Source organism: Oncorhynchus mykiss, chromosome 8 (assembly GCF_057628025.1).
Source record: "Oncorhynchus mykiss isolate SJ-2025 chromosome 8, ASM5762802v1, whole genome shotgun sequence".
Lineage (NCBI taxonomy): Eukaryota > Metazoa > Chordata > Actinopteri > Salmoniformes > Salmonidae > Oncorhynchus > Oncorhynchus mykiss.
The window spans coordinates 11,102,501-11,117,500 of NC_143029.1; the positions used below are offsets into that span (position 1 = coordinate 11,102,501).

At 46.4% G+C, this 15,000-nt stretch overlaps 1 pseudogene; it reads right to left on the reverse strand.

The window, feature by feature from the left end:
- Nucleotides 1-599: 599 nt before the first annotated feature.
- LOC149981388 (general transcription factor II-I repeat domain-containing protein 2A-like) overlaps nucleotides 600-15,000 on the reverse strand; it is a 36,916-nt pseudogene continuing 22,515 nt past the window's right edge.

The window sequence follows — 15,000 nt, forward strand, 5'->3', positions numbered from 1 at the left end:
GTGGGGGAGTTAGGGACATTTATGACAACTTGTTCTCAACTGACCCACCTGGTTAAATAAAGGTAAATAAAGGTGAAATAACATTTTAAAAAGTAGTATTTACGGCAGGAAAGGGAGGTGTGAGCAGTGTTGGAAAAAGTACCCAATTGTCATAAAGTAAAGACACTTTGGGGAAAATCCCCAAACAACAGATGGACTGTCTAGAACCTAAATCCTTTCTTTACTAATCCTCTACTATTAAAGTTGCCCCTAGACTCTGATCTTAGGTCAGTTTTTCATTTATCCCACTAATTGTTAAGGTTAGGACTGGGGGAAGGGAAGCTGATGCTAGATCTGTACCTAGGGGAATTTCACCTCGGAGCGGAGGAATGACGCCCTTCTCTCTGGACAAACACGCAAAAAGACCAAATGTACGGTGTCCATATTAGGACAGGCTCAGAGGCAACTTCTGCTTAAACTTAAACGTTCTGCTGAAATTGAAAGAGGTTGTGCTGAAGCTGTGGGTGTCCTAAAATGGACACTGTACACTGGAGTTAAAGTGACCTAGGCTGGGTTTACTTAGAAGGCTTGTGTCTAATTTAGGAGATGGCCATTTTGGGTTACTGGTGTCTATTTTCTAAAATGGAATTCCGTACTCCTTCCATAAATCTTTTAGACAAAGTGAAGAGGGAGAATGTCTCAGGGTAGGCCCGGGGCTCAAACACCCTGTCAACTGTGGCAACGGGTGGCTGAATTATAGGGTTGAATGTCTCAGGGTAGGCCTGGGGCTCAAACACCCTGTCAACTGTGGCAACGGGTGGCTGAATTATAGGGTTGAATGTCTCAGGGTAGGCCCGGGGCTCAAACACCCTGTCAACTGTGGCAACGGGTGGCTGAATTATAGGGTTGAATGTCTCAGGGTAGGCCCGGGGCTCAAACACCCTGTCAACTGTGGCAACGGGTGGCTGAATTATAGGGTTGAATGTCTCAGGGTAGGCCCGGGGCTCAAACACCCTGTCAACTGTGGCAACGGGTGGCTGAATTATAGGGTTGAATGTCTCAGGGTAGGCCCGGGGCTCAAACACCCTGTCAACTGTGGCAACGGGTGGCTGAATTGTAGGGTTGAATGTCTCAGGGTAGGCCCGGGGCTCAAACACCCTGTCAACTGTGGCAACGGGTGGCTGAATTGCACAGCACTACCACACTACCACTAGACCAGACTAGCACTATTACTACTACGACTACGACTACTATGACTACGACTACTACTACAACTACTCACGTTTGGAGGAAACCTGCCACCATCCCTATGGTGAAGCATTTTGTTCACAGCATCATGCTGTGGGGATGTTTTTCAGCGGCAGGGACTGGGAGACTAGTCAGGATTGAGGGAAGGATGAACGGAGCAAAGTACAGAGAGATCCTTGATGAAAACTTGCTCCAGAGCTCTCAGGACTTCAGACTGGGGCGAAGGTTCAACTTCCAACAGGACAACGACCCTAAGCACACAGCTAAGACAATGCAGGAGTGGCTTTGGGACAAGTCTCTGAAAGTCCTGGCATTGAACCTGATCGAACATCTATGGAGAGACCTGAAAATAGCTGTGCACTGATACTCCCATCCAACCTGACAGAGCTTTAGAGGATATGCAGAGAAAAATGCAGAGAAAAAACTCCCCAAATACAGATCTGCCAAGCTTGTAGCAAGAAGTCTTGAGGATGAGACTTGAGGAAGTAATCGCTGCCAAAGGTGCTTCAACAAAGTAAAGGATCTAAATACTTATGCAATGTGATATCAGCATTTTATTTTTTATACATTTTTATAAATTTGCAAATATATATATATCTAAAAACGTGTTTTTGTTTTGTCATTATGGGGTATTGTGTGTAGATTGATGAGGGGGGAAACAACAATTGAATCCATTTTATAATAAGGCTATAATGTAAAAAAATATTGCAATAGTCAAGGGGGCTGACTACTTTCGACATGTGAACTAAAATGGAATAATGGAATAATGTGTTCCTGAACAAAGGGGAGGGGGGGGGGGGGGAGTAACAGTCCACCTGGTGTGGCCACCAGCTGCATTAAGTACTGCAGTGCATCTCCTCCTCATGGACTGCACCAGATTTGCCAGTTCTTGCTGTGAGATGTTACCCCGCTCTTCCACCAAGGCACCTGTAAGTTCCCGGACATTTCTGGGGGGAATGGCCCTAGCCCTCACCCCCCGATCCAACAAGTCCCAGACGTGCTCAATGGATCTGAGATCCGGGCTCTTCGCTGGCCATGGCAGAACACTGACATTGCTGTCTTGCAGGAAATCACGCACAGAACGAGCAGCATGGCTGGTGGCATTGTGATGCTGGAGGGTCATGTCAGTATGAGCCTGCAGTAAGGGTACCACATGAGGGAGGAGGATGTCTTCCCTGTAACGCACAGTGTTGAGATTGCCTGCAATGACAACAAGCTCAATCCGATGATGCTGTGACACACTGCCCCAGACCATGACGGACCCTCCACCTCCAAATCGATCCCGCTCCAGAGTACAGGCCTTCAACGATAAATGTGAATCCGACCATCACCCCTGGTGAGACAAAACCGCGACTTGTCAGTGAAGAGCACTTTTTGCCAGTCCTGTCTGGTCCAGTGACGGTGGGTTTGTGCCCATAGGCAATGTTCAATAATTGTTTATGGTTCACTGAACAAGCATGGGACACCTGAAAAGGGATGTTTCTTTTTTTGCTGAGTTTAGTAAGCAAAAAAGTGTTAAAGTGTTAAAGATTTGAGATTCTTCAAATAGCTATCATTTGCCTTGATGACAGCTTTGCACACTCTTGGCATTCTCTCAACCAGCTTCATGAGGTAGTTACCTGGAATGCATTTCAATTAACAGGTGTGCCTTCTTAAAAGTAAATTTGTGGATTTTCTTTCCTTCTTAATTCCAATCAGCCAATCAGTTGTCTTGTGAGAAGGTGGGGTGGGTATACAGAAGATAGCCCGATAGTCCATATTATGGCAGAACAGCTCAAATAAGCAAAGACAAACGACAGTCCATCATTACTTTAAGTCATGAAGTTCATTCAATACGGAACATTACAAGAACTTTGAAAGTTTCTTCAAGTCTGGTTTGGGCTTAGTGGGACTATCATTTGTGTTTCAACAGGACAATGAGCTAACACACCTCCAGGCTGTGTAAGGACAATTTTACCAAGAAGGAGAGTGATGGAGTGCTGCATCAGATGACCTGGCCTCTACAATCCCCCGACCTCAACCAAATTGAGATGGTTTGGGATGAGTCGGACTGCAGAGTGAAGGAAAAGCAGCCAACAAGTGCTCAGCATATGTGGGCACTCCTTCAAAACTCCTTCAAAACTGTTTGAAAAGCATTCCAGGTGAAGCTGGTTGAGTGTGCAAAGCTGTCATCAAGGCAGAGGGTGGCTATTTTAAGAACACTTTTTTGGTTACTACATGATTCCATATGTGTTGTTTCATAGTTTTGATTCTTCACTATTATACTACAATGTAGAAAATAGTAAAAATAAAGAAAAAAAAAAACTTAAATGAGTAGGTGTTCTAAAACTTTTGACCGGTAGTGTACATAACATTGCGCCCCTTGCTCTCTCTTCATGGTACTCACATTTATATAACAAATCACTGCAATGAAAATGCCCTTAATATGGAGTCATATGGAGTCCCTTAGGACTGAACTCAACCTGCAGGCTGGCAAAATAACCCTCAGTATTTGTCCTGGCCAGACGGCCCAGACTGTCATTTGCGGCTGGTCAGCGGTTCTAGCTGATCCCAGCAATAATCAATACTTTTACTGGGCTGAGTCAGCAGAAGAGGAGCCGGACAGCCATCGATCAGGTTGTAACGGGATTGGAATGTATTGCTGCCCTGCCCAAGGTTACAGAGAGGTTCAAAGGGGGAGGGGGGGTGGGGTGGGGGGGTTCTTAAAGGGGACGAGGGGGTATGTGACCAGTTTGACCATAGAATTGAGCACACCCACACACACGCACTCACGCAGACACACCCAGCCTTGGGCATGGACACACACAGCTTTGGACACACACACACACACACACACACACACACACACACACACACACACACACACACACACACACTTAGCCATGACCCTTCCTCTTGCAACCACACAGTGACCTGTATGTAACAGGGGGAGAAACACCTCTGTATCGCTGATGGGTATGTAGTGAAAGGCTGCATCCCAAATGAACGCATAGGCCCCTGGTATAAAGTAGTGAACTAAAAGGAAAAGGGGTGCCATTTGGGAGGCAAACAGAGTCACCATGTCAATGTGTATAGTAAGCACTGGTTTCACAATGTTTTCAAAAAACAGGTTCCAAAAGGGTTGTCCCCATAGGTGAACCCTTTTTGGTTCCAGGTAGAACCTTTTTTGGGGTTCCATGTAAAACTCTCTGTGGAAAGGTTTCTACATGGAACTCAAAGGGTTCTACCTGGAACCAAAAAGGGTTATTCAAAGGGTTCTCCTATGGGGAGACAATTGAAGAACCCTTTTAGCTTCTAGGTAGCACCCTTTTCTCCTAAGAGTGTGGTGTCATCTGGTTCACTGCTACTTATTACAATGAAGATGTTTATCACACATGTTGCAGACAATTTCAATGGCATGCAGTTTATTGTGGGTAAAAGGAGACGAATCCTACCACAAGCATATTAAATTACATATTATCTACTGGGGATATGAATGTCACAATGCAGTAGTCAATTCAATGCTGACCGTTTGTGCGTGTGTGTGTGTCGTGACAGGGCTCGGGGACAAATGGCCATGGGTTACGACCAGTAGGGGTTAAAGTTCATGGGTCATTGGGTCGAGACCTAGTCTTGTGTCTTCTCTGTCTCTCTTTCCAGACAGAAATGAACCAGCCCCAACATTATACCCATTGCCACGATGGCCTATTAAGTTAATGGCCATCAGGGAAGAGACAGAGTCTGCTCATGGGGCCGGTCATCCATCACTTGTCTGTGATTGGTGTGTCAAAATGTAAAATGTGAACTTTTGCCATAAACAGAGGTTGGCTTTAAAATGTTGGCCAGTTTGCTATACCAGGAAAATAATCCTGCAGCAACAAGAAATGTGAATTATTATGTGGATTATAGTTACAGTTTTTGCCGATTGCTTACACACTGAAAGTGAATGCCTAGACAGAAGCATCAAACCCTTAACTTTGGTAACCATGCCTTAAACAAAGGCACCAAAAGTACAAACTCATTTTCTGCTTTGCATTTTGTTTGCAATTCTGCAACACACCTTGCAAAACACTACACACTGTTTCTTACATGACACTTCGTTCAAGAATGAAATATTTTGCAATCATTGGAAAACACTTTATTCAAAATGCCAAAACACACCTGAAAATGGCAACACACACACACACACACACACACACACACACACACACACACACACACACACACATGAAAACAGTCTGAGCCTTAGCACTACATATAGACCTCAGGTAAGATCACCTCTTTTGTGAGAACTTTGCAAACATGGAGGCAGTGAGAGGAAGTGGAAGAGGAGGAGGACAAGAACAAAGATGGGGAACAGGCAATAGACGGAGACATATTTCGGATGACATTAGGGCCACTTTGGTGGACCGTGTCATAAATCACGGCCTGACGACAAGGGAGGCAGAGAGCCAGCCCAACCTGAGTCGCTACACGGTAGCATCCAGAATACAGACATTTAGACTAGAGAACGGGTATGTCTTCAACGTTCTACACGAGACTGTACCTATGGAATTGTTGCACATCAATCTGCATCACAGTATAATACAATGTAGTTCTACAATATTATGTCTATGCTCCTCAGTGAACATTTTTTTTTAGGTATAGTGCTGTGAAGTACATGTAATACAGTTGTGATGTTACTGTGTACAGTGTGACAGTACAATATGTAAAAAAGAACCTAACCAATGACATCACATTCTTGCATTCTCTACAGAGCTGCCAGACGACCTCCTGAGGGTGGAAGGTCGCGTCTGTTTACACATGAACAGGAAGGAACTGGCCATTGTCAATCTAATGTTGGCAAACAACACCATCCGCCGTCATCAACTATGAGAGCAAATCATCGCAGATCACACAACATTCCATAATATCAACCGTGTCAGTATGTCGACACTCTGCCGCATCTTGCCTCAACACCAACTTACGAGGAAGCAGCTGTACAACAGCGTTCCATTTGAAAGGAGCAGCATTAGGGTCAAAGACCTTCGCTATGATCATGTGCAAGTAAGTGTCACTGTACTGTAATACAGTAATGGCAGTAGATTGTGTCCCATTGGCACTGCATAGATACATTCAGACAAAGCAGTATGTGACCAAGGCAGGTGCCCCCATTCTGGGGCCTTGCCTGTAGCTTGTAGTTTTGACTGAATGTGTCTGACCCAGTCCAACCCCACCCCCATCCTTGTGTGAAAATGTAGACATTGTAGTTCTATGTTGAGTTACACTGTACAGTGTATGTATGTTCTGTTACAGAGAGTCCTGGATTTGTTACAGCTGCACAGCCTCGTGAGTTTATTTTCGTTGATGAAGCTGGATTCGATCTAGCTAGAACCAGGCGTCGGGGCAGAAATGTTATAGGACTATGCCACCCGCGGTGCACTTGTACAGGACGGACCAGAGCAGCCCAGGTTTGTTGTCATCTGGGATCATGTTAGTTTCCACCGGGCTGCTCTGGTCAGGGACTGGTTCACCAACCACAATAACTTCTCAGTTGTATACTTGCCCCCTTACTCCCCATTTCTCAATTCGGTTGAGGAATTATCTTCGGCTTGGCGTTGGAAAGTACATGACCACCAAACACATGACCACCTGCCTCTTCTGCAAGCAATGGAAGAGGCATGCGGAGACATTGAGGTGGGGTCAGTCCAGGGATGGATACAGCACGCAAGGCGATATTTTCCCCGTTGCCTAGCCAGGGTTGACATTGCTTGTGATGTGGATGAGGTGATGTGGCCAGACCCTAACAGAAGGCGGGATCCATAAACCATCCACGCCCTCCCTTACAATCCCTTACAATAATATGTTTTGTTTACCATTTTACTGTAATTTTTTTTTTTCTCCATGAGTTTACAGTAACATACTGTATTGATTACTGTACTGTAATTCTACTTTTCTTTCTGGTTGTTGTTGTGAAAACCTGCAATGGCAAAAAATAAGCTGTATATGTTTTTGCTGAAGCCTTTCTATTTTTGTGTGACAGTTTTTCTCAGTCGCTTTGGTGCATTTCTTAGATCAAAAGTGCAATTCTTGATACTACTTGTACAAATTCCAAATCATCTAGTCACTTGTGCACATCATTAAAGCAATTTCTTATTCCTTTGAACAAATTGCAATTGATAATGTACAAGTGTCAGCTTTTTCCACATTATCAATTGCTCATGTCATGTTGATCAAAATATAGTAGATGGTTCTCTGTTGAATAGTCTTACCCCTCAAAACATCTAGGCATTAGTTCCTTGCATAAGCCATTACATGCACAATTGTTGAACAATTTGTCATAAACTGTCAAGCACAGTTTTACACATTTCTATTAGACCTTTTGTACAAAAACGTGAATTGATGAATCGTGCAGGTGAAATTGACCCTCACTCATGAAGGAATGTAAAGTGTTAGTTCAACCAACAATCAAACAGTTGTCTAAATTGCTCAAAGGTGCATCTCATGAAGAATCAATTGGCAAGCATATATAGACAGACCACAACACAGAGTTGCAATTTTCCAATAATGGATGAACCAGGAAACTAACAGGGTCAACAGCCAAGAGGAGGAAGAAGAGGAGCAAGGATGCGTGGTGGAAGGCAAAACAGAGGAAGAGGCAGAAGAGGACATAGGCGCATATCTGATGACATAAGGGCCACTATTGTAGACCATGTTGTCAATCATGGCCTTACAATGGCTGAGGCGGGTCAAAGGGTGCAGCCGAATATTGGGAGATCAACCGTGTCCTCAATAGTTCAAACGTTTCGAAGAGAGAACAGGTCTGTCCACCAATGTACAGTGCACTGTTACTGTATATAAGCAGTATACTGTATACTTCCTACAATGCTTCATATTACAGTAGTCCACTTGTATTTCACAGCATACAGAAATATACTCTATACAGATACATACTGCACCTTACATGCACCCACCTGAATGTTTTACAGTAAAATGTGTGTTCGCATAGGTTTTGTCTATGTGAAAGTGTGCGATGCATCACTGCATTTTTCCCCACATAGGACTGCAAGATTACCTCAAACCGGTGGCAGAGTACGCCTTTTCACACCTCAACAGGAGGAGGCTATTTGCACCATGGTCCGAGCAAACAATGCCATGAGACTCAGGGAAATACAAAATAACCATTATAGAAGACAACGATGTCTTTGAAAACATCCATACGGTTAGCATCTCAACCATCGACAGGGTGCTGCATAGAAACCAGATGAGTATGAAACAGCTGTACCGTGTACCATTCCAAAGGAATGAGGACAGAGTTAAGGAGCTACGGTACCAGTATGTACAGGTAAAACATATATCTATGTAACTACTTTACAGCAACATAATGTGATGATAGATGCAATGCAATCCGTTATTACAAAGGTGCAATTTGATGGTGAAAATATTGTTTCCCCAAACGTGAAAGTCACACCCATGGAGGCATTTGAAGTCGGCCTTGTTGTGACTTAATAGCGTGTTTTATGCACCTATTTCATGTTGCACTGTATGCGCCCTTACACAAGTAAATGAGTCCATTCATGATGAGGTTGAGTGGTGGTTGTATTTGCCATTCCACAGACTTTTAACTTAATACTGCGCTGATAATTCATGTCTGGGATCATTTTGGTTCATTTTTGCAGTTCTCCAAACAACCTTTTAGAGTTGTTTGTTTTAAATTGGGTAGAAATGTAGAAATGTCCCTACCCTGGGTTTAACTGAACTGACACCACTGTATGAAACCATGTGGGCTGTCGAAGAGAAACAGCTACCTTAAATTCTGAAACCATATGGATCCTCGAAGAGAAACAGCTACCTTAACATTCTGAAACCATATGGATCCTCAAAGAGAAACAGCTACCTTAAATTATGAAACCATATGGACCCTCAAAGAGAAACAGAGTGTCCCCTTAACATTCTGAAACCATATGGATCCTCGAAGAGAAACAGAGTGTCCCCTTAACATTCTGAAACCATATGGACCCTCAAAGAGAAACACCCAGGCCCTCCCTTATTGACAAACAAACAAACCAAAGTAAAATCAAAGTCTTATAATGCTTTGTTGATTTAAAAAAAATCTTGATGATGATCTGTCACCAACCAAGGAAGGCCTACAGCAGCACCTAGATCGTCTGCACAGATTCTTTCAGACCTGGGCCTTGACAGTAAATCTATCTCAGTAAGACAAAAATAATGGTGTTCCAAAAAATGTCCAGTTGCCAGGACCACAAATACAAATTCCACCCAGACACTGCTGCCCTAGAGCACACAAAAACTATACCGACCTCAGCCTAAATATCAGCACCACAAGTAACTTCCAAAAAGCTGTGAATGATCTGACAACAAGGCAAGAAGGTCCTTTACACCATCAAAAGGAACATAAGATTTCACAACCCAATTAGGATCTGGCTAAAAATACTTGAACCAGTTATAGAACCCATTGCACTGTATAGCTGTGAAGGCCGGGGATCCACTCACCAATCAAGAAGTCACAAAATGGGACAAACACCAAATTGAGAATTTGCAAGCTGATTGATGCAATAACATCCTCAGTGTACTATGTGAAACACCAAATAATGCATGCAGAGCAGCATTAGGACGATTCCCTGTAATTGTCAAAATCCAGAAAAGAACAATTAAATTCTAGAACCACTTGAAAGGAAGTGACCCTTTCTCAACCCTTCCATAACAATGCCCTCACCCACAGAGAGGGACTTAATCACAACCAGACCCCACAGAGAGGGACTTAAACACAAGCAGACCCCACAGAGCCCCAGGACAGCAACACAATTAGACCCAACCAAATCAGGAGAAAACAAAAAGATAATTACTTGAATCATTGTAAAGAATCCACAAAAAAACAGACCAAACTGGAAAGTTATTAGGCCCTCAACAGAGAGTACACAGTGGCAGAATACCTGACCACTGTGACGGACCCATAATTAAGAAAAGCTTTGACTATGAACAGACACATTCAGCATGTCCTTGCTATCGAGAGAGGCAGCCATAAGCAGACCTGGGCCCAGGTTCACAAAACACTTCGTACGCAAAAGCTTAATAAGCTTCATAAGAAAAATAACAAGTTCATAAGATAGTTCTTAAGTGCAATTCGTCAACAATATCTTAAGATTGAATGATTTTCTTACTAACTTCTCAAATATCTTCTTACGAATTTCTTAACTATCTTCTTAAGATGATTGTCGCTAGCCAACCGATTTAACTAGCTATCTAAGTAGCAATGCCAGTCATATTAGCATATTTCGTCCTGCGATTTTGTTCTGACAATACTGTTCTAAATTGTTCTTGGGTTTAAAATAATCAATACTGAAACTTTCAGATGAAGTTTGTGAGTGAATTAAACATGTTAAATTGCTTTCTTTAGCGTTTTCTCTCACTGCCCCGAGTATAAGACAAGTGTTAAGCTATACTGGAATTAAAAACATTTCCAAGAACAAATCCACTAACTTTCTTTTCCAGAATGTAATTTCTTCTTAACTTTTTGCCTTTGGAGAAACATAAGAAATAAAGCAAGAACATTTCCAAGAAGCTTTTTGAGGTATAGCAACTTTGCTTAACTTTCTTCATACGTTAGTTGAGAGTTAAGAATACATTTCTTCTTAACAAGGTTTTGTGAATCTGAGAAGACGCTGCCCACAAAATGAAATGGAAAACAAGCTACACTTCCTATTTACTTTTTTTTATATTTATTTACTATTTATTTACTAGGCAAGTCAGTTATGAACAAATTCTTATTCACAAAGAGGGTCAACACCGGCCAAACCCGCACGACGCTGGGCCAATTGTGCGCCACCCTACGGGAGTCCCAATCACGGCCTGTTGTGATACAGCCTGGACTCGAACCAAGGTGTCTGTAGTGACGGCTCTAGCACTGAGATGCAGTGCCTTAGACCACTACACCACTCGGGGGCCCGATGGCCTGAGTTCCTAACCTCCTGCCAAATGTATGACTGTCACGACTCCGACCGAAGGACACTCCCCTTCCCGTTCGGGTGGCGCTCGGCGGTCGTCGTCGCCGGCCTACTAGCTGCTACTGATTATTTCCTCCCCCTCCTTATGTGTTGATTGTGTGCACCTGTTTTGAGTTAGGTAGTAGGCTTTATTAGTCAGCCGGCCCGCAGGGTTCCTTGTGCGGGATTAATTATTGTGATCGTCTGTTTGGTGTACTTGTGTGCACGTCTATTGGGTTTTGTGGTTTCCCATTTTGTGGGTTTTTCCCTGGACAGTTTAAGTCCCCCTGTTTGGGGCATTTGTTTGTTCAGTACGCCCTGTGTTTTTGTGAGGGTTGGCTTATGTTCAGCGTTTATTCAGTGCATTAAAATAGCACTCCCCTGAACTCTCTGCTTCCTGCGCCTGACTCCTCACCCACTTCACTCAGACCGTTACAGAATCCCGCACCGCCTGGAATGGAGTCAGCAGGAGCAACAGCCACTCCCCTCCCATCGATGGAAGAGAGGGTTCTACATCACACCACCGTTCTCCATCGGATCGGAACGGCGATGGATCTGGTGATGGAGAGACTGGACCGATGGGAGAGAAGCGGTCTCCTCTCTCCACCTTCGGCCCCCCTCTCTCCAGCTTCGGCCCCCCCTCCTCAGGACTCCCCATCTCCCGACTCCAGCACCCTCCGTCTTACGCTTCCAAGGGTCTATGATGGAGCGGCAGCAGGGTGCCAGGGGTTCTTACTCCAGCTAGAACTGTACCTGGCCACCGTCAGACCTACTCCCTCGGGAGCGGAGAGGGTGAATGTCCTCATCTCCTGCCTCACGGGTCGTGCTCTGGAGTGGGCAAATGCAGTTTGGAACGGCCCAGACTCAGCGAAGGAGCACTACCCCGAGTTTTCTCGCCGTTTCCGCGCCGTGTTTGACCATCCTCCAGATGGCCGAGCGGCGGGAGAACGACTATTCCATCTCCGGCAGGAGAAAAGGAGCGCCCAGGATTACGCGTTGGAGTTCCGTACCTTGGCAGCAGGATCCGGGTGGAACGACAGGGCCCTTATCGACCACTACAGGTGTAGTCTCCGGGAGGACGTCCGCAGGGAGCTAGCGTGTCGGGACACCGCTCTTTCCTTGGATGAGCTAATTGACATGTCCATCCGACTGGACAATCTGCTGGCTGCCCGCGGGCGTTCGGAGAGGGTCCTGTGTGTTCCACCACCCAGCACCTCCACTCCTGTTACGATGGAGTTGGGAGGGGCTTTGCCGAGGGGTACCGGAGGAGGAGGCTCCCTCTGCACCAACTGTGGTCGGAGAGGACACACGGCCGATCGGTGCTGGGGGGGTCCGTCTGGGAGTCGAGATGGTAGGCGGAACATTTCTCGATCACCCCAGGTGAGTCAGCACCAAACTCACCCAGAACCCCCTGTTGGTCACATGTTTGTCTTGATTTTTTTCCTTAAATTTTTCCCCTCTTCCCAGCATAGGGCGCTAGTCGATTCAGGCGCAGCTGGGAACTTTATGGATCGCGGACTAGCTATTAAATTAGGTGTTCCGCTTGTGCCGATAGATTCTCCCTTTCCCGTGCACTCCCTAGATAGCCGGCCATTAGGGTCAGGGGTGGTCAGGGAGACCACAATCCCACTGGACATGGTAACGCAGGGGAACCATAGGGAGCGTATCAGTCTCTATATTATTGATTCGCCTGCGTTTCCAGTGGTGTTGGGGATTCCCTGGCTGGCCCGGCACAATCCTAAAATTTTGTGGAGACAGGGGGTTCTCAAGGGGTGGTCAGAGGAGTGTTCTGGAAGGTGTCTGGGAGTTTCCGTCGGTGCCACCTCGGTGGAAAGTCCAGATCAGGGTCCCACAGTGTGCATTCCCCCCGAGTATGCCGATTTGGCAATCGCTTTTAGTAAAAAGAAGGCGACTAAATTACCACCACATCGACCGGGAAGAGATTGTGCGATAGATCTCCAGGTAAACGCTGCGCTTCCCAAGAGTCACGTGTACCCATTGTCCCAAGAGGAGACGTTGGCTATGGAGACATATATCACGGAGTCTCTGGGACAGGGGTACATTCGGTCCTCCATTTCACCCGTCTCCTCGAGTTTCTTTTTTGTGAAGAAAAAGGAGGGAGGTTTGCGTCCTTGTATTGATTATAGAGGTCTAAATGCCATCACAGTGGGGTTCAGCTACCCACTACCTCTCATTGCTACGGCAGTGGAATCCTTTCAGGGAGCGCAGTTCTTCACAAAATTGGATCTCAGGAGCGCGTATAGCCTGGTGCGTATTCGGAAGGGAGACGAGTGGAAAACCGCATTTAGTACCACATCGGGCCACTATGAGTACTGCGTCATGCCGTATGGGTTAAAAAATGCTCCAGCCATTTTTCAATCCTTTGTAGACGATATTCTCAGGGACCTGCACGGGCAGGGAGTGGTTGTTTATATCGATGACATTCTGATCTACTCAGCCACTCACGCCGCGCATGTGTCTCTGGTACGCAAGGTGCTTGGTAGACTGCTGGAGCATGACCTCTACGTCAAGGCTGAGAAGTGTGTGTTCTCCAAACGAGCCGTCTCCTTTCTGGGTTATCGCATTTCCACCTCGGGGGTGGAGATGGAGGGTGACCGCAGTAAGGCCGTGCGTAATTGGCCGACTCCAACCACGGTAAAAGAGGTGCAGCGGTTTTTGGGTTTTTCCAACTACTACCGGAGGTTTATCCGGGGTTTTGGCCAGGTAGCGGCTCCAATTACCTCACTGCTAAAGGGGGGCCCGGTGCGGTTGCAGTGGTCAGCAGAGGCGGACAGAGCTTTCAACAGGTTGAAGGTGCTGTTCACGGATGCACCCGTGTTGGCGCATCCGGACCCCTCTCTAGCATTCATAGTGGAGGTGGACGCGTCCGAGGCTGGGGTGGGTGCCGTGCTATCACAGCGCTCGGGTACGCCACCAAAACTCCGCCCCTGCGCTTTCTTCTCGAGTAAGCTCAGCCCAGCGGAGCGTAACTATGATGTGGGGGACCGGGAGTTGTTAGCGGTGGTCAGGGCTCTGAAGGTGTGGAGACACTGGCTTGAGGGGGCTAAGCACCCTTTTCTCATCTGGACTGACCACCAAAATCTGGAGTATATTCGGGCAGCTAGGAGACTGAACCCGCGGCAGGCAAGGTGGGCCATGTTCTTCACCCGATTCCGGTTCACTTTATCATATAGACCAGGCTCCCAGAACGTGAAGGCGGACGCACTGTCCCGCTTTTACGACACGGAGGATAGGTCCACCGAACCTACTCCCATCCTTCCGGCCTCAAAGCTGATGGCACCGGTGGTGTGGGAGGTGGACTCGGACATCGAGCGGGCGTTACGGGCTGAACCAGCGCCTCCTCAGTGTCCGGTGGGGCGGAGGTACGTGCCGCTTGGTGTTCGGGACCAACTGATTCGGTGGGCTCACGTCCTACCCTCCTCGGGTCACCCTGGGGTGAGGAGGACAGTAGGGAGCCTTCGGGGGAGGTATTGGTGGCCTACCTTGGCTAGGGACGTTAAGGTTTATGTCTCCTCCTGTTCGGTATGCGCCCAGAGTAAGGCTCCTAGGCACCTTCCTAGAGGGAAGTTACAACCCCTCCCCGTTCCACAACTGCCTTGGTCACATCTATCCGTAGATTTCCTGACCGACCTTCCCCTGTCTCAGGGCAACACCACGGTTCTGGTGATTGTGGATCGGTTCTCTAAGTCCTGCCGTCTCCTCCCGTTGCCCGGTATCCCAACAGCCCTACAGACTGCGGAGGCATTATTCACCCACGTCTTCCGGCACTACGGGGTGCCGGAGGACATCG